The sequence below is a fragment of the Oncorhynchus gorbuscha genome, linkage group LG06 (genome assembly GCF_021184085.1).
Source record: "Oncorhynchus gorbuscha isolate QuinsamMale2020 ecotype Even-year linkage group LG06, OgorEven_v1.0, whole genome shotgun sequence".
Lineage (NCBI taxonomy): Eukaryota > Metazoa > Chordata > Actinopteri > Salmoniformes > Salmonidae > Oncorhynchus > Oncorhynchus gorbuscha.
In genome coordinates, this window is record NC_060178.1 from 24,222,151 (window position 1) to 24,247,149 (window position 24,999).

Sequence of the window (24,999 nt, forward strand, 5' to 3'; positions counted from 1 at the left end):
TTATGGGAAGCAATTGGCTCCATATGCAGGTAAAATCATTACTTTGCTGTACAATATACTGAATGCAGGGAATCAGCACTGCAAAAGACCCTCCTTAGCCCCTCTGTGTTTGAGCAGAGCAGACAGACAGGTTCTTCTCTATGGCCTGGTTGTGTGTGTGTGTGTGTCTGTGTGTGTGTGTGTGTGTGTTGTGTTACATTATCAGTAATTGCTTTCATTTCACTATACATTCTTAGCTGAATATTTTTTTTACAAGACTTTTCAAGCTTGTTAGCTTAGTTTATTTTCTTCTTAATTATTAACATCTTTTATTTAGGATTTTGTCCGTTTGACTCTGAATATGATAGTGTCACGGGCGGAGAGGCGAGAAGGATCGGAGGACCAAAATGCGGCGTGGTATGTGTTCATGATGAAATTTAATAAAGAAAACACTGAACACTGAAACACACTATACAAAACAATAAACAAATAACGACCGTGAAGCTAAATGAGAACTGTGATGACACAAGCAATCAACATAGACAATCACCCACAAACAAACAGTGAAACCCAGGCTACCTAAGTATGATTCTCAATCAGAGACAACTAATGACACCTGCCTCTGATTGAGAACCATACTAGGCTGAAACATAGAAATCCCCAAATCATAGAAAAACAAACATAGACTGCCCACCCCAACTCACGCCCTGACCATACTAAATAAATACAAAACAAAGGAAATAAAGGTCAGAACGTGACAGATAGGCCTAAAGCTGAAATCCTTTCTGTGCTAGTCAATCTCAGGTCAATTTGCCCCTGCCCCTTTCTGTGCTGGTCAATCTGCCCCTGAACAAGGCAGGTATATAGTATGTTTCAGTGGTTGAACTCACTGTTTCCCGGTAGGACATCATTGTAAATAAACATTTGTTCTTAACTGATTTGCCTAGTTAAATAAAGGTTAAAAAAAAGTCTGCTGTATTTGTTTAGATTGAATAAATATGGCTGTTCCTGAGGTGAACAGAAAAAGGAAGATGACAGAGAGAGCAAGAAGAGAGGGAAGCCTGATAGCTGAGCTAGTGCTGGAAATTATTTCTGTCCTCAGCTGTGAGCTCCCAGCTAGCACATAATGCTCTGAGAACCATCCCAGCTAGCACATAATGTTATGAGAACCATCCCAGTTAGCACATAATGTTATGAGAAACATATGTTTCTTAGAGCTTGCTGAGAGCGTGATTAACCTATGGTTAGTTTGCATACAACCTTCCCACAACTTTCTGGGAATGGTGCAGGACAGTTGCTTGGCTTTGGAACATTCTCAGCACATTTACGGAAGTTGACAAAAATACTTTATTTTAATGAAACTTTATTTCATTACCTTAACAGAACATTTCCTAAAAGTTCAAATGTGGTTACATTTCATTTCAATTTTTGTAATGTTCTAGGAACGTTCGTCAACTGGTTAGGAAACTAGTTTCCTCATGGTTCTATTTAAAGTAATGTTCTCAAATTGTTCTGAGAATGTTAAGAAAACTTTCCATAAAAACTTTAGTAACGTTAAGAATGTTATTTAAAAACATATTCATTCCATTCTCAGCATCAACATAACTCGCTCTATCCTTTATCTTGTTGCGTTTGTTCACGTGTGTTGGCCGCACCCAGTAATTGGCCACACCTGATCTTAATGAGTGCTTGATTCCTTTGAAATGGGGTCTGTTTGAAGAGACTAAAATGAACAGCTTTGTATGCGCAAAAAAACATGTCATGCTAGCTTCATCCTGGTGATGAATTGGACTAATTCCACTGATCGAGAGCAAAAGATTATATGTTCAATTCTCACAGATGCCTTGTCACAAACAAAAATAAATATGTTTACATGATTAATGCCTGAGGAAATGAATTTCCATATTATCTGTATTTTGAGTTTAAAACAAAATAAGCTGGCAGTGTTATTAAAAGTCTTAATGAAACATTCAGTGAAAGTTTTAAGGAAGTTATTCCAAAACCTATCATTTCTGTTCTCAGAGCGTTAATAAAACCTCCCAAGAAACTTTAAAGAAACCAGAGGAAAATGTTCTCAGAACCTCCAGGCAGCCTAAAAATAAACGTTCCCAGAACAAGCGAAATGTTCACTTCAGTTTTACAAGTCAGGAAACATATAGCTTTGGCCCACAACCTATATGGAACCAAAAACATATGTTCCCACAACTTCCATGGAACCGAATAAACTAGCTGGGCTGTGTGTCTGCCACTGATCTACCTCTGGCCTGGCTGACTCTGGCTCCTCCCACCAGTAAACCCTGTCACCCCCCCCCACCCCTCCCTGAGGCAACCTTCACCCTGAGATGTCTGGGTCATGGTGCAGCACAGCCTCCCTGTCACCTGACCTGCCTAATAGCCTACAAACTCCTGGCTGTAAACACTCTGATAAGGAGCTGCAGGTTTTCACTTTCACTCAGACCAAAGAAAGAGAGAGGGCGGGAGGGAGGGAGGAGGCTAGTTCTGAGAGAGGGAAAGGAAAGGAAGGAGGGGGAGAGAGAGGGAGAGCAGAGAGGCAACCAGTCAGCATTTGTTCTTAAAGGCACAGACCCCCCTTTCAGTTCCAAGGATATGTTGTGCTCTGATTCCTTCCTCAGAGCTCTCTCTCCACCTCCTCCCTCCCTCCCTCCCTGATCTCATCTCTGGGTTGGACAGGGAGAGCAGTGTTAGCAGTGTTAAGCCATCAAACAGCAACACCAGCTGGGCTGTGTTGGTCCCTGCTCATTTGCTGGCCTGTGTTTTGGTATCTTTACTAATTGAGCAGAGTGCAGTAGTCCCGCATGCATTGAGCAGAGTGCAGTAGTCCCGCATGCATTGAGCAGAGTGCAGTAGTCCCGCATGCATTGAGCAGAGTGCAGTAGTCCCGCATGCATTGGATCCCCAAGGATGATGCTGGGTTAAAGGTGGTTGTTTTCTGCCTCTATGTTAATCAGAGTTTCATTTGCAGCAATAATGTGTTTACACAACTCCCATGTTTGGCTTATTACTCATATTTGTGTTAAAAGTTTTTATTGCAGAATAATAAATGATGACCCAATGTAACTGTGCCAACTCTTTTAACAGGTTCTACTTGTCTTCTGTCATTCTGAATTGTTCTTGTGTTTGAAGACTTTTTTATTAAACTCAATATAGCATAAAAATTGTCACAATAGATGGTACGGTGGTTTGACCAATTTCACAAAACACTCTTGTGAGGAGACAGTGCCAAGTTCTAAGTGAGCACTTACTGAGAATCCGAGCTCAGCCTCTCTGCCTCCAGCTGCCCGTGAACCCCTCCTCCATCTGCTGCCACGGCACTGCACAAAAAACACATTGTGTGTGTGCACCGTAACATTATGCTGTTATGTCACACACACGAAACTACCACACTGTACAGTTGTCTCTGTGACCGTTGAGCAGCACACCGTAAATCTGCACCCTGCACTGTGGCGGCCACTTCCTGCTGCAGAGGCTCAGACTCAGCGAGATCCCGCTCTCTCAGGCTCAGTCACAGACACGCATGTTCAGTCAACACAGCCACAGAGGAATGTGCTCCGCGGCTCTGACAACGGACATTTAGAAGGGATGGGAGGAGGAGCGGGCCTCCAAAGGGTCAAGTTCAGCAGTGTTGTTCTCCTCCGACGGGGGGAGGTGTTCTGCTCTCGTACCTGGAGTTATTTAACAGCCAATGGAACAGATTGTCATAGACACTTGAGCTAATTATATCACCTTGGACAGCTACAAATGTTACCGTGAGCATCCAGCCTTCCCCCTCTCGTTATTATCAGTAGTTTGAAGGTGCAATAGTATGACTGATATGGAAAGAAAATTAAATATAAATGGCCTTTACATTTAATTGAAGCAACGTCAATGTTGTCTTGAACCCGGCTACGTTCATTGGTAGGCTACGTGGTTCAGCATAGGAATGAATAAATTGGGAAGTGGTGTTAATGACCAATATTCAAACACATATGTTTAAAGTTTAAAGTTAAACCCCCCAACCCTAACCTTCCTTATTACCACCGTGGCTTACACACACACACACACACACACACACACACACACACACACACACACACACACACACACACACACACACACACACACACACACACACACACACACACACACACACACACACACACACACACACACACACACACACACACACACACACACACACACACACACACACATTCATATGTTTACACTTGAGTCATTTAGCAGAATCTCTTATCCAGAGCCACTAACAGTATTGAGTGTATACAGCCCTGGCATTGCCAGCGCCATGTTCTACCAACTGAGCCACACGACAGACACCCACACACACAGACACAGACACAGAGAGAGAAGGAGAGGGAGGTCACGGGGGAAAGTCAAAGACATTGCAGCTCTATGGTAATCAATCTAGTGGATCGATGAGCTGGGAGTGTGCTGGCAGAATGCAGGCATTGTGCTGAGTCTGGGCTCTATATTGGAAAGGCTCTCTGTATTGGAGCGGCTCTCTGCATTGGAGCGGGTCTCTGCATTGGAGCGGCTCTCTGCATTGGAGAGGTTCTCTGCATTGGAGAGGCTCTCTGCATTGGAGCGGCTCTCTGCATTGGAGAGGCTCTCTGCATTGGAGCGGCTCTCTGCATTGGAGAGGCTCTCTGCATTGGAGCGGCTCTCTGTATTGGAGCGGCTCTCTGCATTGGACGGCTCTCTGCATTGGAGCGGCTCTCTGCATTGGAGCGGCTCTCTGCATTGGAGAGGCTCTCTGCATTGGAGCGGCTCTCTGCATTGGACGGCTCTCTGCATTGGAGCGGCTCTCTGCATTGGAGAGGCTCTCTTCATTGGAGCGGCTCTCTGCATTGGAGCGGCTCTCTGCATTGGAGAGGCTCTCTGCATTGGAGCGGCTCTCTGCATTGGAGCGACTCTCTGCATTGGAGCGGCTCTCTGCATTGGAGCGGCTCTCTGCATTGGAGCGGCTCTCTGCATTGGAGCGACTCTCTTTATTGGACGGCTCTCTGCATTGGAGCGGCTCTCTGCATTGGAGAGGCTCTCTGCATTGGAGCGACTCTCTTTATTGGACGGCTCTCTGCATTGGAGCGGCTCTCTGCATTGGAGCGGCTCTCTGCATTGGAGAGGCTCTCTGCATTGGAGCGACTCTCTTTATTGGACGGCTCTCTGCATTGGAGCGGCTCTCTGCATTGGAGAGGCTCTCTGCATTGGAGAGGTGTCAGTGGACATGTGAGAGAACTCAGATAGGTAAACTGTCAGAGGCGTAACGATACTAATGTTTCTGATTACTAGTAGCACCATGCAACACTGACTCAATTACAGATATGCTGTTGTTGTTACTCATTGTCTTTCTAAAGAGATCTTTGTGTTGGCATTAAAGTATCATTTTAGCACAGCAAGGGCTCTTAGGTATACATCAATATCTGTTCATTTGGACTCAAATCATGATCTTTAAATGAGGACTTGGATTTAGTAACACGTCCAAAAGAACACTTGTTTTTTTGTCTTAAAATAAAACATTGAATGCAGATACTGTTTTCAGATAATGCTTTTCAGGTTCTCAACTCTATACTTCAGAATGTAGGGCCAATGGTTATTGAACCATTTAAAGTAGGCCTAGCGATGACTGGTGATCAATTTCACTTGAACTTAGGCTTTCTGATTCCCTGTCTCTGTGTTATAACAGTGCTTTCTGATTCCCTGTCTCTGTGTTATAACAGTGCTTTCTGATTCCCTGTCTCTGTGTTATAACAGTGCTTTCTGATTCCCTGTCTCTGTGTTATAACAGGGCTTTCTGATTCCCTGTCTCTGTGTTATAACAGTGCTTTCTGATTCCCTGTCTCTGTGTTATAACAGGGCTTTCTGATTCCCTGTCTCTGTGTTATAACAGTGCTTTCTGATTCCCTGTCTCTGTGTTATAACAGGGCTTTCTGATTCCCTGTCTCTGTGTTATAACAGGGCTTTCTGATTCCCTGTCTCTGTGTTATAACAGTGCTTTCTGATTCCCTGTCTCTGTGTTATAACAGTGCTTTCTGATTCCCTGTCTCTGTGTTATAACATTGCTTTCTGATTCCCTGTCTCTGTGCTATAACAGTGCTTTCTGATTCCCTGTCTCTGTGTTATAACAGGGCTTTCTGATTCCCTGTATGTGTGCTATTTAACACCCCCACCAAACCATTGTGATACCAAATCCTCTCTGTGCTGCTGAAACCCCACTCATAATGTTACTCATAACATTACAGCTAACAAACAGCTCACCATCCCTGATGCCTGGCAGTCAGGCAGGCAGCAACATTTTCTCTAGTCTAGGTGGTACAGACCAGTGTTTCCCAAACTCGGTCCTGGGGCTCCCCTGGGTGAACATTTTGGTTTTTGTCCTAGCACTACACAGCTTGATAATGAGTTGGATATTTGAATCAGTGGTGTCGTGCTAGGACCAAGACAGAGTCTGGGAAACCCTGGTATAGACTGCTGCTGCTAACACCCTCCCATTGCTGTTTTTCAGCTCCAGACCAACTGCACACTCATATGCTCCCTAATTGCTGGGACGGGTGGGACGTAAGTGACCTAACATTAGGCTCCCTCCCTCCCTTCCTGGTCTATCCCAGGCCCTGTGGTCTGGTCAGACAGAGCAGAGCAGAGCTCCCCACCACAGCTAATTGGAGCTGAGGAGAAGTGGATTTGAGTAGTGATCCTGTGTGGAGGCGATGAGGCCATCAGTCTCTCTGGGAATCGGAGGTTACCTCTCCTCCAGGTCCCTCTATTCAGGCCAAACAACGACTGGGAATCTCTTTCCCAACTCCCAGCTATTCACAAAAGAGAAAGAGAGAAAGTGTTGGGTGGAGGGAAGGAGAGGGAGGACAGGCAGACATATAGAGAGAGAGTGAGGAGGTCTCACAGTCTCAATATATCTTTTTTTAAATCAGAATCTATGTGCAGCTGTTGTCATACAGAAAGACAGCTTCATTGAGTCGCCTTGTCCCGACACTGCCAGACTGTTATTTGGGGGAGGGCGTCAGGCGTCACTCGTCAGAATCCTCTCCACAGAGCCGTGTTACGTTACGCCTGTGTATCAGAGACAAAAGAGCACCACTGAGAGGAAAATAAGCCCCACGTCCTGGAGCTGTTGTTTATACTCTCATTCCAGTCACTCAGTAAACCACCTGATTCCATGAATCATGGTTCGAAAGAAGCTAATTCAGCTGGCCGCCCTGCTTCTCCCACTGTTGATGTTTCTAATGAAATCTCTTGCAAACCTCCAGGACCTTACTGTAGCCGCAGAGCAGCTGGCCAATCCAACAGCCTCCCCCCAAACCCGAGTGCCATGGCCCAGTACTGGAGCAGGGGAGATGTTTATTTTCATTAGTCCTGGGTCCTAAAGGTTTACATGAATATAAAGCACTTCTCATTCTCAGCCACTGTTATTTACAGTATATGTACATCACAGTCCTGTCTAATGGGACTGTACACTTAGAACTTCTCCCCATCTTGAGTAAATACAGTTAGATCATTATCATATTAGTGACAATTTGACACACAACAGTCACGTTGTTTCCAACTTTGCACAGTACATTCATTCAGTAGAGGGACTGTAACCTTGTGAAGCATCCGGTTTTCAGCAGCCCTCTGTCATTTATGGTATTACACTGTATGTGTACAGTAAACAAAACACTCAGAGTGAAACTTCCCACAGACGCACTTATGGGTCTATGACGCAGGACTCCCTAACCCAGTGAGGTTTCTGTTTTACAGAGCATAACGTTGAGTTGCTTTCATGTGGTTGGGGAAATGAGACATGAGAAGTCACTTCTCAGAGGTTGATGACCTATCTGCGTCCATACGTTGTTGTAGATGATGAGACATACCTTTATCTTACCTTCCTATGGTCAGAATGCACATTTTTTGTCCCAATTTGTCTCATAACTTATTCCAAGCCATTTATTGTTGTGCCTTTATTTAACTAGGCTTGTCAGTTAAGAACAAATTCATATTTACAATGGCAGCCTAGGAACAGTGGGTTAACTGCCTCGTTCAGGGGCAGAGTGACAGATTTTTATCTTGTCAGCTCGGGGATTCGATCTGGAAAACCTTTCGGTTACTGGCCCAACGCTCTAACCACTAGGCGACCTGCCACCCCCTCTCTAACCACTAGGCTACCTGCCACCCCCTCTCTAACCACTAGACTACCTGCCACCCCCTCTCTAACCACTAGGCTACCTGCCACCCCTCTCTAACCACTAGGCTACCTGCCACCCCCTCTAACCACTAGACTACCTGCCACCCCCTCTCTAACCACTAGGCTACCTGCCACCCCTCTCTAACCACTAGGCTACCTGCCACCCCCTCTCTAACCACTAGGCTACCTGCCGACCCCTCTCTAACCACTAGGCTACCTGCCGCCCCTCTCTAACCACTAGGCTACCTGCCACCCCTCCCTAACCACTAGGCTACCTGCCACCCCTCTCTAACCACTAGGCTACCTGCCGCCCCCTCTCTAACCACTAGGCTACCTGCCACCCCCTCTCTAACCACTAGGCTACCTGCCACCCCCTCTCTAACCACTAGGCTACCTGCCACCCCTCTCTAACCACTAGGCTACCTGCCACCCCCTCTCTAACCACTAGGCTACCTGCCACCCCCTCTCTAACTACTAGGTTACCTGCCACCCCCTCTCTAACCACTAGGCTACCTGCCGACCCCTCTCTAACCACTAGGCTACCTGCCACCCCTCTCTAACCACTAAGCTACCTGCCACCCCTCTCTAACCACTAGGCTACCTGCCACCCCCTCTCTAACCACTAGGCTACCTGCCACCCCTCTCTAACTACTAGGTTACCTGCCACCCCCTCTCTAACCACTAGGCTACCTGCCGACCCCTCTCTAACCACTAGGCTACCTGCCACCCCCTCTCTAACCACTAGGCTACCTGCCACCCCTCTCTAACCACTAGGCTACCTGCCACCCCCTCTAACCACTAGGCTACCTGCCACCCCCTCTCTAACTACTAGGTTACCTGCCACCCCCTCTCTAACCACTAGGCTACCTGCCGACCCCTCTCTAACCACTAGGCTACCTGCCACCCCCTCTCTAACCACTAGGCTACCTGCCACCCCCTCTCTAACCACTAGGCTACCTGCCGCCCCCTCTCTAACCACTAGGCTACCTGCCACCCCTCCCTAACCACTAGGCTACCTGCCACCCCCTCTCTAACCACTAGGCTACCTGCCACCCCCTCCCTAACCACTAGGCTACCTGCCACCCCTCTCTAACCACTAGGCTACCTGCCACCCCTCTCTAACCACTAGGCTACCTGCCACCCCCTCTCTAACCACTAGGCTACCTGCCACCCCCTCTCTAACTACTAGGTTACCTGCCACCCCCTCTCTAACCACTAGGCTACCTGCCGACCCCTCTCTAACCACTAGGCTACCTGCCACCCCCTCTCTAACCACTAGGCTACCTGCCACCCCTCTCTAACCACTAGGCTACCTGCCACCCCCTCTCTAACCACTAGGCTACCTGCCACCCCCTCTCTAACTACTAGGTTACCTGCCACCCCTCTCTAACCACTAGGCTACCTGCCGACCCCTCTCTAACCACTAGGCTACCTGCCACCCCCTCTCTAACCACTAGGCTACCTGCCACCCCCTCTCTAACCACTAGGCTACCTGCCACCCCCTCTAACCACTAGGCTACCTGCCACCCCTCTCTAACTACTAGGTTACCTGCCACCCCTCTCTAACCACTAGGCTACCTGCCGACCCCTCTCTAACCACTAGGCTACCTGCCACCCCTCTCTAACCACTAGGCTACCTGCCACCCCCTCTCTAACCACTAGGCTACCTGCCACCCCCTCTCTAACCACTAGGCTACCTGCCGCCCCCTCTCTAACCACTAGGCTACCTGCCACCCCTCCCTAACCACTAGGCTACCTGCCACCCCTCTCTAACCACTAGGCTACCTGCCACCCCCTCTCTAACCACTAAGCTACCTGCCACCCCTCTCTAACCACTAGGCGACCTGCCACCCCCTCTCTAACCACTAGGCGACCTGCCACCCCCTCTCTAACCATTAGGCGACCTGCCGCCCCCTCTCTAACCACTAGGCTACCTGCCACCCCCTCTCAAACCACTAAGTGACCTGCCGCCCCCCCTCTCTAACCAAGCTAGACTGTGTCCCCGACAGATTAGAAGAAGCTGAGAAGAAGCTCACGTTGGAGGCTAACATATACTCATCTTGGTCCTCTCCTCCCTCATAGCCTCTGTGAAGCCTTTTGTAGGTGATGGCTAGAAGCAGGCCTCCAGCCTCCAGGCCTCAGAGTGTCGGTAGCGTTGGAGCTGATCAAAGCGCTGAAGGATAGAAGTGACAGATGAAAGGCAGACATGAAGGAGTGCTGCTGCTCCTCTCAGACGGAGAGTCTTGGCAGGTTCTCCCACTCACTGAGACCTAGCCTACATTCTGGCCTCCTTTCAGTGTTCGGGGAGAAGGTGCTCACACACACACACACACACTCACGCGCACACACTCACACTCAGGGGAATCACAGATGAAAGCACATGTTCTGGATACCAACACTTCACCAGGACTGACCCCATATCTATCCAAGGAGAAGAACAGGAAACGTCTATTAGATAGCCCCTCAATAACATCAATTGAAAGCATGGTAGTTGAATGGCAAAAAGAACAGTTAGCTCCAATACAGATTCCGATACAGATTCCAATACAGATTCCAATACAGATTCCAATACAGCTCCAACACAGATTCCAATACAGATCGAAAGCATAAACAGTTTGTACCACAACAGCCACCCCCCTCTACACACCACTCCACCCATAGTGCATTTGCATTCCCTTTGAAAACAGAGCTGTTGTTTGACATGGGTGCGTTATAAAAAGGAAGTAGAATAAATTGATTGCTGTTTAGTTCAGAGAGTTCAAGATAAAGCCTCAGTGCTTTTTCTCTGTTGTTTTTGTAGGTGGGGAAGTTCAGTACGCTTGTCAGCCGAGGACGGTGAATAATGTTCTGAAGAATGTAAGAAACGTTCCTTCGTTCCTGTAAGAAACTTCGTTCCTGTAAGAAACTACCTCCTTATGAGGTAGTTTGACTTTCTGGGAGTGTGGCGAAGTCTTCAGTACGTCATCTAATGGTTTAGATTTGGACGGATATGATACGTTTATTAAGGCAAGCTATTTACTCTCCAACATGTCTAATGAGTACACTCTAAATACCTGGAAAAGTCCTACATAGAACCAATGAATGTACGAGTCTGTACATGAGTCTGTAAATGCCCATATTTCTTCATTTGGTGGGAGAATCCTACGAGACCCTGTGTCTCGGCCTAGTTTCTCGTTGGCCTCATCATCGCCTCATCATCTCCCTTGATCTAATCTTTTCTGCTCTCAAAGGAAGCAATTAAGACCCTTCCTTTAATCCCTGCAGTTAAACAGGGAGATTGTAGGCTACTTTGACAGCCAAATGAACCAGAAGTGGTTGCTTTGCAGAGGGACTGTTGTTGGAAATAGCAGGATTGGAATTTAGTGGAGGTTAAAAGGCTGAACTACTGTAAAGTGAGGAGTTACTGTTTAGATCGGTATTTGAACTGAAACTGAACACAAACTGAATCTTTTAGTAACATTGCGCTGAGAATGCGTCTGCGACTCTTCAGTGTCGTGAATGTTTTAGTTTATGATGACGTTTTGGAGCTCTGAAAGTTCAACTCAAATATGCCCCCATTAGGCTTGGTATGGTCATCTGGACAGTCAAGTGTGTCTTGGGGGCAAGTCGTTTACAGTTCGACAAAAACAATTGCAGTTTCTCTTCAGTCCAAATGTACACTATGAGTTGTAATTTACAGTCTGTGAATGAGGTGTGTTTTTTTAATTTCTCTCCAACCACCATGACCTTTGAATATATGTTCCCCATGGACTAAATAGCCACTGACAATTTCATGTGGGATTGTAATAGCTAGGCTCACAGCTGGCAGCAATAATTCCTCCTCCTCCTCTTTCTATCTCGCTTTTCGCCCTCTATCCATCTGTTTCCAGTTCTCAATCTCTCCCTCTAGCCTACAGTGTGTGTGACTTCATACGTAGGGGTGAGCCAAACCCGCTGATACTACACATGAGCCATATGACAAAACAGACAACATGTGGTACAGTCAGAGTGATGGGTTCAGTCCCTTTATGGAAGTTGTTCACTGAACTGACATTTGGGTATGATCTATTGGGCCTTATCTAACTGTAAAATCAAAAATACTAAACTTGTCAGCTCACCCCTAAACAATGTGAAACAGTTGCACAATACCGTGTTGCGTTTTACACAATTTACAAACCCAGCATTGCACACCCATACTAGAAGTAGACGCTAGTTACCCATTAACCTTGTATTTAACTACAGTACATGTATCTTCAATTGTCATGCACATCCTTCCTTTACTCTAATGTGATCTGATCTGGTTTTCTTCCATACATTGAGAAAAGGGAGAGGGACAGAGAGTCAACTTCTTTAGCTTCAGCCTGGTTTATCATGTCCATATCTATGAGTTGCCTTTTTTTTCTGACGGCTTAATTCACTGTCTACATCTGGAGAATGTTGTTTTGTGCATAAGAGCTCTCATATGAGCCACAGCAGGCTTGGGCCTGAGTTAACCTCAGTTGATGTCATGGTATAGCTCAAGATGGGGCAAAGTACTTCAATCTGGCCCGCGAGATAAAAAAGAGAAAAAAAAGACCCCCCCCCCCCAAACATTTTTTTTTGTGGTATCCAACTGGTAGTTACAGTCTTGTCCCATAGCTGAAACTTCCGCACAGACTCAGGAGAGGTGAAGGTCGAGAGCAACCCAGCCAAGATGCACTGCTTCTTGACACAATACCTCCTTAACCCGGAAGCCAGCCACACGAATGTGTCAGAGGAAACACCATACAACTGTCGACCGTGTCAGCGTGCACTGCGCCCGGCCCGCCACAGGAATCGCTAGAGTGCAAACTCCCTCCGTTGAGTTTTTTTCTCTCTGTGCAAAGATCTGTCAACTTTGATTTTCTGTAAGTTAAAGGCCAGGTGCAGTCCAAAATGAGATTCCCCTGTATTTTAGATTTATTTTCACACTGTGAGGTTGGAATAATAATGTGACATTGTGAAAATGATGATAATGCCCTTTTAGTGTAAGAGCTGTTTGAAATTGCTGCCTGTTTTTGGTGGGATGGAGTTTTGGCCTGCTTGGTGACATCACCAGGCGGTAAATGAGTTAATAGACCAATAAGAAAGAGAGTTCCAAACCTTTCTGCCAATAACAGCTAGTTTTCAGTTTTCCCCTCCCCACTCAGACCACTCTAATTTGACAGAAAATGTGAAACTTGTCCTTGCAATTCTCTTCTAATACGCTGTACACGTATAGGTGACTTCTGTTTCTGTTCCCCGACCTCAGCTACTCAACATTACTAGTTCTCTCATGCTCTGTATGCCTCTTCAGCCCCATGTCTGTCTGCCTGGACCCAGGAGGAGTGTGGTCGGACTGTTTGGCTGAGCAAGTTTGTGGTTTTCATTGTTCTCTTATTTTTCACTTCCAGTATGCGATACATTGTCAATATTGATTTTAAAAGAAGGGACACAAGTAGAGAATACAAGTTAAACAAAAAAGAATGGGACACTGGTCACATCAATATGCAGCACAGGAGGTTGGTGTCACCTTAATTGGGGAGGACGGGCTCGTGGTAATGACTAGAGCGGAGTCAGTGGAATGGTATCAGATACAGCAAACACATGGTTTGATGCCATTCCATTCGCTTCGTTTCAGCCATTATTATGAGCCGTGCTCCGCTCAGCAGCCTCCACTGATATGCAGTATTTACTGACTCAGTCATACAGAATTGTATTCCTGTAGCAACACATGTAGATGCTGCTATAGCTACAGTGCTTTGATCTACAGTACCCACATGAACAAACTTGATTGGAATGAGTAACACATCTACAGTAAATGCCACATATTTTCACTTTAAGTAAACATCTATTAGGCTTAAGCTGTCGGATGAAGTGTCCTTGGTGGGGGAAGAGGGGAGGAGGAGGAGAGTGTCTCCACTGCCTTTCACCTGTCACCCCCTGGCATTAACAAGTGGAACATTAGGGTCATCTCAGTTATTTCTCCTGTCATGGCAACCTCTATTATCTCTCACACTGAACACATGGAACAGACTGGACACACTAAACACACGTAACACACGGAACAGACTGGACACAATAAACACACGGAACACACGGAACACACGGAACACACAGAACAGACTGAACACACGAAACACACGTAACACACGGAACAGACTGAACACACTAAACACACTGAACACACGGAACAGACTGGACACAATAAACACACGTAACACACGTAACACACTGAACACACGGAACACACGGAACACACTGAAGACACGGAACAGACTGAACACATGGAACACACTGAACACACGGAACAGACTGAACACACAGAACAGACTGAACACACGGAACAGACTGGACACACTAAACAGACTGAATAGACTGAACACACTGAACACACGGAACACACGGAACAGACTGAACACAATAAACACACGTAACACACCGAACACACGGAACAGACTGAATAGATTGAACACACTAAACACACTGAACACACGTAACACACGTAACACACGGAACAGACTAAACACACTGAACACACGGAACAGACTGAACACACGGAACAGACTAAACACACTGAACACACTGAACAGACTGAACACACTGAACACACTGAATAGACTGAACACACTGAATAGACTGAACACACTGAATAGACTGAACACACTGAATAGACTGAACACACTGAATAGACTGAACACACTGAATAGACTGAACACACTGAATAGACTGAACACACTGAATAGACTGAACACACTGAACACACTGAATAGACTGAACACACTGAATAGACTGAACACACTGAACAGACTGAACACACTGAATAGACTGAACACACTGAATAGACTGAATAGACTGAACACACTGAACACACTGAATAGACTGAATAGACTGAATAGACTGAATAGACTGAACACACTGAACACACTGAATAGACTGAATAGACTGAACAGACTGAACACACTGAATAGACTGAACACACTGAACAGACTGAATAGACTGAACACACTGAACACACTGAATAGACTGAACAGACTGAACACACTGAATAGACTGAACAGACTGAACACACTGAACAGACTGAACAGACTGAATAGAGGGAGGCTGTCTGCGTTTCTATTCTACTCCCAAAGGACGACTATGTTAAAGTTGTGTTTCCTGCTTAACAGATTCCATTATTATTCTCCCTTCTGCATGTATGCGTATGTCTCCCTGCAATGTTCTGTTGTATTAATGGCTCGGTATTGTTTTAGTTTTACTTAAGCGAGACGGAGATGAAACGCCAGGGAGTACTACAGTTCAGGGTTCTCTAGAGACCACAATAGTACAGCTTTTGGGCATGCTTTTTGTCACAGACCCAATTTGTATGCGATGGTGTGTGTGTGTGTGTTTGTGTGTATGCGAATGCGTGTGCATGTGTGAATGGGGAGGACAGGCGTGTGTGGTGTGTAGGGCTGTGGCGGTCATGAAATTTTGTCAGTGGGGTAACTGTCATGCAAGGAACTCCCGGTCTAATGGTAGTTGACCGTTAATTAATATAAACACATTTAGCATCTCTGGGCTTTCACACATAGCCTACAAGCCACTGATGCAGACATTTGGAACATGAAAATGTTAAAAAGACTAATAAATACATTTAATAGACCCTACACCATCACAATAAATATATTATTTATTTTAGGTAGGTCTAAAGAAACATTATGAGATGAAGAAATTGTAGCCTATTTCAGAATAACAAAATAGCATATTGTGATTCGTCCTTATGTTAGGCCCTGATCTGGCTATGCCATATGGCTTTGGGCTACACTAGCGCATTTAGCAGACAAGATTTGCTTATAATATTTATTTTTTAAACATTTTATTTCACCTTTATTTAACCAGGTAGGCAAGTTGAGAACAAGTTCTCATTTACAACTGCAACCTGGCCAAGATAAAGCAAAGCAGTTCAACACATACAACAACACAGAGTTACACATGGAGTAAAACAAACATACAGTCAATAATACAGTAGAAAAATAATTACGATGTGAGCAAATGAGGTGAGATAAGGAAGATAAAGGCAAAAAAAGGCCATGGTGGCGAAGTAAATACAATATAGCAAGTAAAACACTGGAATGGTAGATTTGCAGTGGAAGAATGTGCAAAGTAGAAATAGAAATAATGGGGTGCAACGGAGCTAAATAAATAAATACAGTAGGGGAAGAGGTAGTTGTTTGGGCTAAATTATAGATGGGCTATGTACAGGTGTAATAATCTGTGAGCTGCTCTGACAGCTGGTGCTTAAAGCTAGTGAGGGAGATAAGTGTTTCCAGTTTCAGAGATGTTTTGTAGTTCGTTCCAATCATTTGCAGCAGAGAACTGGAAGGAAAGGTGGCCAAAGGGGGAACCGGTTTTGGGGGTGACCAGTGAGATATACCTGCTGAAGCACGTGCTACAGATGGGTGCTGCTATGGTGACCAGCAAGCTGAGATAAAGGGGGACTTTACCTAGCAGGGTCTTGTAGATGATCTGGAGCCAGTGGGTTTGGCGACGAGTATGAAGCAAGGGCCAGCCAACGAGAGCATAGAGGTTGCAGTGGTGGGTAGTATATGGGGCTTTGGTGACAAAACGGATGGCACTGTGATAGACTGTATCCAATTTATTGAGTAGGGTATTGGAGGCTATTTTGTAAATGACATCGCCGAAGTCGAGGATCCGTAGGATACGAGGGTATGTTTGGCAGCATGAGTGAAGGATGCTTTGTTGCGAAATAGGAAGCCAATTCTAGATTTAACTTTGGATTGGAGATGTTTGATATGACACCTACGTATTTGTAGGTATTTGTAGTTGTCCTCATATTCTAAGTCAGAACCGTCCAGAGTAGTGATGCTGGACGGGCGGGCGGGCAGGTGCAGGCAGCGGTTGAAGAGCATGCATTTAGTTATACTTGTATTTAAGAGAAGTTGGAGGCCACGGAAGGAGAGTTGTATGGCATTGAAGCTCGTCTGGAGGGTTGGTAACACAGTGTCCAAAGAAGGGCCAGAAGTATACAGAATGGTGTTGTCTGCGTAGAGGTGGATCAGTGACTCACCAGCAGCAAGAGCGACATCATTGATTTATACAGAGTAGAAGGTCAGCCCAAGAATTGAACCCTGTGTCACCCCCATAGAGACTGCCAGAGGCCCGGACAACAGGCCCTCCAATTTGACACACTGAACTCTATCAGAGAAGTAGTTGGTGAACCATATGAGGCAATCATTTGAGAAACCAAGGCTATCGAGTCTGCCGAGGAGGATGTGGTGATTGACAGGGTCGAAAGCCTTGGCCAGGTCAACGAATACGGCTGCACAGTATTGTTTCTTATCGATGGCGGTTAAGATATTGTTTAGGACCTTGAGTGTGGCTGAGGTACACCCATGACCAGATCTGAAACCAGATTGCATAGCGGAGAAGGTGCGGTGGGATTCGAAATGGTCGGTAATCTGTTTGTTGACTTGGCTTTTGAAGACCTTAGAAAGGCAGGGTAGGCTAGATATAGGTCTGTAGCAGTTTGGGTCAAGATTGTGTCCCCCTTTGAAGAGGGGGATGACCGCAGCTGCTTTCCAATCTTTGGGGATCTCAGACGACACGAAAGAGAGGTTGAACAGGCTGGTAATAGGGGTTGCAACAATTTCGGCAGATAGTTTTAGAAAGAGAGGGTCCAGATTGTCTAGCCTGGCTGATTTATAATGGTCCAGATTTTGCCGCTCTTTCAGAACATCAGCTGCATGGTGCAAATCTAATGATGATTTGAAAAAACGTGAATTAAAGAAGCGTTTCCCAAATTCGGTCATGGGGACTCCAAGGTTGTAAAAATTTTTTTGCCCTAGCACTACACAGTTGATTCAAATAATAAACTAATCATCAAGCTCTGATTACTTGAATCAGCTGTGTAATGCTAGGGAAAAAACAAAAACGTGCACCCCTTGGGGTCCCCAGGACCGAGTTTGGGAAACGCTACATGAAAGGCATGCGCTCTGCTCTGTTTCTTGTGCAGGCTGCACACACTTCATCAGTCTCTCATTCACAATTTGAAAAGCACTTGATAATGTTCTCACCCATCAGACTATACTGAATGTAATCTGGTCTTTACACATAGCCTATTACTATATGTGTGGAATTATTTTTTATTTAGAATGGCTCACCAAAAAAAACATAGGATCCACACACTGCACTCGAATAGCGAATGGAGGTTACCTCTAGTTATGTTTTTAATATGCCAGATAGGCCACAGCGGTTGTAAAGTGGATTCATGTGGTTCATTTTAAGAACTGAGCAATAAATATAGCAGCACCAGAAAGCTGGGATCCTCTTTTAAAAAGCGGCCAGTCAAAACTCGTAATGACTGGGCTTATAAGAACACGTTTCACTAGACTCTGTAGACTACGGGTTCTCCAACCCTGTTCCCGGGGTCTTGTTTCACTAGACTCTTTAGACTACGGGTTCTCCAACCCTGTTCCAGGGGTCTTGTTTCACTAGACTCTTTAGACTACGGGTTCTCCAACCCTGTTCCAGGGGTCTTGTTTCACTTGGCTGTTTAGACTATGGGTTCTCTAACCCTGTTCCAGGGGTCTGGTTTCACTAGACTCTTTAGACTATGGGTTCTCCAACCCTGTTCCAGGGGTCTGGTTTCACTAGACTCTGTAGGCTATGGGCTCTCCAACCCTGTTCCAGGGGTCTTGTTTCACTAGGCTCTGTAGGCTATGGGCTCTCCAACCCTGTTCTAGGGGTCTGGTTTCACTAGACTCTGTAGACTATGGGCTCTCCAATCCTGTTCTAGGGGTCTGGTTTCACTAGACTCTGTAGACTATGGGCTCTCCAGCTCTCCAACCCTGTTCCAGGGGTCTGGTTTCACTAGACTCTGTAGACTATGGGCTCTCCAACCCTGTTCCAGGGGTCCTTGGCCTATATGCTATGCTTAGAGTTATTTGGTGACTTTAGTTGTGATACAAACCTTCTCAAAACATATAGGCCTATGGACTAGGCTAAATCATGATGCATGCGACTATGATTTGAAAAAGTTGCCAAACAATGCATGCTCTGTTTCTTGCCTTCTTGCCCAAACGCTGGGCATCTGTTCATTCAATGCATCAACCAGCTATGAGGAACTGGCTCTCGCTGCGCAACAGTCCGCTCAAACTCTGAATTCCAGGGCTCTCATGAAGTGTGTGATATGATTTTAGATTGCATTTGCATTGATGTCAGAGTGGTTAGAGGGACAATAGAGCCCTGAGTACTAAGCAGTTAGTGACTGGCCATTAGAAAGTTTGGTAGGCCACTAACCATCAGTAGCATCAAAGTGCAGGTTTGGAGAAGCCTAGTTACCGTGACTCAGCGGTCACGTGGAATTTGACTGCGGTCATGACTCGTGACTGCCGGGTTTGACGGTAATACGGTCACCGTAACAGTCCTAGTTGTGTGTGTAACGTGCGTGCATGGGTGTGTAATATGCATGCTTGTCTGTAATTTAAGAATTGTTTTGTTTTTCTCCTTATTACACAAAGGAATATAATGAATTCAGCAAAGATGAAGACACGTTGATGGTGAGCAGCTGCCGGGCCTCCTGCTATTGATGAGACAAACAAATAAGCAACAGAGAGATAGAAGAGACAGAACAGCTCGTCGACCAGGCAGGCAGCTGTCCATCTGGTTAGGTGGCAGCTGTTCACTGTGAATCAATACACACCTGGTGCCTCTGAGAGGGAAGGGGGTAGACAAGCAGGGCAGAGATGGTGGACGTTGTCAGGTTGGAAGGCGTTTGTGCTGTTGTCTATCGTATCATTAGACACTGTCTAAAGTAAACAGATGATGTAGGCCTACCTCATTCAACAGAGGACAAAGGTCAGGTCTGAAACGGTTTTGTAGTCTCAGGAGATTCTACGTAGGAAAGAAAGAGAGCAGATACACATCTTAATTCAGTCTTTAACTCATCACAGGCTTTCACATTACATTTCCCCCCAACCCCCATTTTCCCACAACCCACGTCCATCCCATCCCCCAGACCCCCGGAACCTTCCTCTCCTCAGTGTCCCCAGCACAGTGCCAGCTGTCTATAGGCTGCATGGAGCCCTGGCAGCTGGTATCACTGGTGGCATGGAGACACTGACGCTGCCACTGATGGCATGCTTGGCATGCTGCCCATCTGCAACAAGAGGAGGATGAAGAGGTGGAGGGAGGAGAGGGGTGGAGGGATGGAAAAGCAGCAGGAGTGGATCTACACAGGGAATAAAGAGAGAGAATGGGTAATTACATGGTTGTTTAGGTTTACTCAGCTCCCCTCCTGATTAATTACAGCTTGATTAAAAAACGCTCCACTCCACACTCTACATCTGACAGAATGGGGCAGCTGCCTGGTGTCACACAATAATTAAAACGTGCTAGAATGGTCCATTTGCAATCCTTACGTTACACAGGGTGTTTACTGCTTATTGATAATATTGTCTGCTTTTCTAAGGAAGCCTTTATTGCCTTTATGATTGAGGAAGTCTATGGTCTATGGTCTATGGTCTATGGTCTATGGTCTATGGTCTATGCCAGTAAGTCACAAGGCTTCGTTGGTGTCGCCAGGCCGCATTAAACCACATAGTGCCAAGACAGGGCTAACTGAGTTAGAAACATTATGGCTGTAACAACTCCTACTGTATTCGAAATGACAACAGCCTTATGGCAACCGCAAGCTCTGTTTGCTCCATCCCTTCTAAAAGATGTATTAGATGTGTGATTCATAAAAACAGACAGGACCTCTTCCATGAATTTTCACATCAATGGGGAAATAAGAATTGCCATTAATTTAACAGAGCAAACATCTGGAGAATCGGTTATTTGTCTCTTTCACAGGCTTTTGTTGTGTTGTTAGTCAACCAAAAAAAAGCTATTTTCTAGCTTAATCACAGCACAGTGGCACAGAGTGTGTAGCCTCTGTGGCCTGACTGTCTGAGTGACTATCTGCAGTCAGGACAGATTGATATGTCAGCCACGAGGACAGAGATGGGGAGAGGAGGACTGAACAGGGGCAATATGAGGCTACATTTCGAGTAGGTTTTAATAATGAATCTGTCTCACCTCCCCTGATACTTTTAGCCTCTGAACTCAGTGGCTCGTCCACTCCTCAGGGGCCAGAAGAGGCCCAGTCATGTTTATGCCTCAGGAGTTGCAGTATGTTATGGTTACCTCAGGACCTGTTGTGGAAGAATGAATCATGTGTAAGTTCTTCTGTTGTTCATGATTAGTGAAGGTTCACTTGCTTGTTCATGTTCAAAATGGTCTCCATTCTAAATAGAAGAATGTTAACTCTGGTTCTTTAACCAGGGAGATGTCCTTTCCACTCCTATGAGGCTAGGTTGGGAAAGTCTGAAATATCTCCCCAGACTGGAGGGCCTGCAGACAGACAGGAAGTCTGCTGAAGTACTGCCGCACTGTATCTGCCCAGACAGCTCTTTTCAAGATTTTACTACTCTTTGTCTCAGTTTTTTCTTTCTTAGAGCTGAGGTGTGGTAGTAGAGCCATTTATTTTGCACATGACTAGAAGGCAACTCATGGCTTCTGGACTTGGGACAGGCCTGGGCAAACCTTCCATGTGCCAGCTGACACTGTGTATCTGTAGACTGCAAACAGAGCAGTGGGTCATTGGCAAGAGCAGGGCAGGGGCAGCACAGACAGCAGCTGGACGGAAACAGATGAGGAGGGAGGGAGGGAGGGTTAGAGCAGAGAGTTAGAGCAGAGAGAGAGAGAGTTAGAGCAGAGAGAGAGAGAGAGTAAGAGCAAAGAGAGTTAGAGCAGAGAGAGAGAGAGAGTTAGAGCAGAGAGTTAGAGCAGAGAGAGAGAGAGTTAGAGCAGAGAGAGAGAGAGTAGAGAGAGAGAGTTAGAGCAGAGAGAGAGAGCAGAGAGAGAGAGTTAGAGCAGAGAGGGAGAGCAGAGAGAGAGAGAGAGAGAGTTAGAGCAGAGAGAGAGAGAGCAGAGAGTTAGAGCAGAGAGAGAGAGAGAGTGTTAGAGCAGAGAGAGAGTTAGAGCAGAGAGAGTTAGAGCAGAGAGAGTTAGAGCAGAGAGAGAGAGATAGCAGAGAGAGAGTTAGAGCAGAGAGAGTTAGAGCAGAGAGAGTTAGAGCAGAGAGAGAGAGATAGCAGAGAGAGAGAGAGCAGAGAGTTAGAGCAGAGAGAGAGAGAGTGTTAGAGCAGAGAGAGAGAGTTAGAGCAGAGAGAGAGAGTTAGAGCAGAGAGAGAGTTAGAGCAGAGACGGATATGGAGCAGGAAATAATGCTTACGTTGGAAAAGGCAGTGATATACAAGAATGATGAATGGTGACAGTTACTAATATTTTTTGTTCGGATTCTGTAGGGGCCTGAAACGATACTCCCTTTTTGGCTCTGGATAATGTTCTAAGTATGGAACGGCTGCTTAGTCCAGAGATTGGAGAAAAAGTGAATTGACTATCCGTTATTTTGTCCAGATTACATTTTATGGACACGGGGTCCAAGTGGGAGAGGGTAGACTGCTCACAAGTTTAAATGCTGGCCTGCTTAGAGGTTGCGGGTTACATTTAACTCAAAATATAAATTTTGGACTGCACAAATGTTTTCCCTCTCTGCCTTCTCCCTCAATCCTATCCCCTATTACATTGATTGAGAACAGGAAAGCCTATACTTGTATACTTAAGCCCACCCGAAAAATATGGAATATTTTATATGCATGTTTATTTGGAATAAAAATCATGTGAGAGATTACTCAGAGAGAGAGGGAAAGTGCTGGCACCAGCTGTTTTCAGGGTTTGAGTTACACAGCTGCATTCACCCATGACCCTCGCCCCCCTCCCCAAACCCACATCCCACCAGCCCCAAGCCACTTGCAGGGATTTCTACTCAATATATTACCCTGCAATGACATGGTTGGTTGGTTGGTAGGTAGGTAGGTAGGTAGATAGGTGGTAGGTAGGTAGGTAGGTAGGTAGGTAGGTAGGTAGGTAGGTAGGTAGGTAGGTAGGTAGGTAGGTAGGTAGGTAGGTAGGTAGGTAGGTAGGTAGGTAGATAGATAGATAGATAGATAGATAGATAGGTGGTAAGTAGGCAGGTAGGTAGGTAGGTAGGTAGGTAGGTAGGTAGGTAGGTAGGTAGGTAGGTAGGGAACTGAACATACAAGTTGACTGTAATAGAGAGACTCAAGTGTTACTACCTTATGCGTAAAACAAGACCACTCAGGTCACAAAGTTCACTGATGACATGTAATTGAGCTTCCTCACTATGATAGTCACTCCAACAGATTAACAGATTTACAGTCGCAAGTGTCCGCTGAAAACATTCAACCACATGATCAATGGCGTGTGCATTGATGACTAATTAAGTCTGTTTTGATTAAAAAGACAGGCCTCATTTGTTGGGGTCGTGAACTGCAATCCATTGGCTCAATTGGACGTTTCCTATTCTCCAAGTGAGTGACAGCATCGACTGTTTGAATGCCTGGCTTTGTACAGTACGCTGTTTGGACAGTAATTGGATGTCTTGAGCGGGTACATACTGTTAACATGTACATTCTGTAGCGTTACCATAATTATGCTGTGAATGACTGAGTCAGTTATTCGGAAGGCCTTGCAGTATGCCTTTGGCTCATGTTCAAGTCTTTCTTCCTATAGGCCTACAGTGTATGTAGGTTGGCAGAGAGACAGGTTTGATTATTGCACAGTGCATGTAGCCATTATTTTAGACACAGACTACAGCTTGGTTTGAGACAACATTTGAACAATAATTCAAAGGCATTCTAAAACAGAAAAATGTGCAGGTCATATACCTCCCTCGTGCCGTTCAAGATTAGGGAGGATGCATTTATTTTAATTGGCCTTATTTCTATTACAGCATGTTGGATGACTGTCATTCATATTCCATTCACCCAGCTTAATGTAGCTTCGATAGGTTTAGGATACTAGATGATACTCGAATTTGCCCTATATTATACCCATCATGAGGTTGCTACAACGTAGTTTACAAATGAATGTTTATTACGTAGGTGCACAGGTCAGGTGTCAAGGTGACAGACAGTGACACATTCAATACTGCCTTGCACACTGTTACCTGCATCTAGCTGATCTGGGGTGAGATCATTAGTGCAAACAGATGCAAAATGTTTTGCAACTAATACAAACGTTTTTCATTAGACAAATTAAGGTAAGTCCCTCCCCGTTTCGTTCCATTTAAGAAACGCTTTGCAGCAGAGTCGGCGGGAATAAATAAAGCCCTGATCACCCTCACACATAGTTCACTTTCATAGCAGCCGCGTACAGCATCATCTCTTTGCTCGTTGTATCATTTATTCTACGCGCTCTGCTCTCACCTTTTCCATTCGCTTGTGGACTTCAGTGTACAACACAACAGCCGTCGGTGACCAGGTGCAAAAACCTCTCCAGGCCAAACCTTCATACCATAACCACTAACCGCTACACAGCCTACATATTTGTTACCTTATTAACATAATAATCAACAAAATAGAACCAGTGAAATGAATAAAGCGGAAAGCTTACCTTGACTTGGAAGAGTTGCAGTGTTGGATAGCCTTAGCCAGTTAGCTAACATAAATAGCATTCCTGAAACTAGATCTCTCTCTCTCTCTCTCTCTTTGCTGCTTCTCCTTAATTTTTGATGAAAACAATTTGTTCACAACTGTTCAACTATTGTCTTTTTCTCTCTTTCAGTCAACTACTCACCACGCTTTATGCAGTGCTATCTAGCTAGCTGTAGCGTATGCTTTCAGGAATAGATTCATTCTCTGATACTTTGATTGGATGGACAAGATAGTTCATACTGCAAGCTCTGATAGGTTGGAGGATGTCCTCTGGAAGTCACCATAATTACT

General features: G+C 45.5%; 1 protein-coding gene and 1 long non-coding RNA gene across 8 annotated transcripts in view; one reads left to right on the forward strand and one right to left on the reverse strand.

Moving 5' to 3' along the window:
- LOC124037732 (nuclear factor 1 C-type-like) overlaps window positions 1-24,999 on the forward strand; it is a 130,351-nt gene that overhangs the window by 39,257 nt on the left and 66,095 nt on the right. The gene's annotated exons all lie outside the window — the stretch shown is intronic.
- The window catches only part of LOC124037733, a 29,956-nt gene continuing 22,766 nt past the window's right edge, over window positions 17,810-24,999 (reverse strand). Inside the window, exons 2-3 of the long non-coding RNA XR_006839223.1 lie at window positions 21,227-21,342; window positions 17,810-20,041 (exon numbers count right to left, since the gene is read on the reverse strand). This is a non-coding gene — a long non-coding RNA (uncharacterized LOC124037733). The remainder of the gene's footprint in view (window positions 20,042-21,226; window positions 21,343-24,999) is intronic.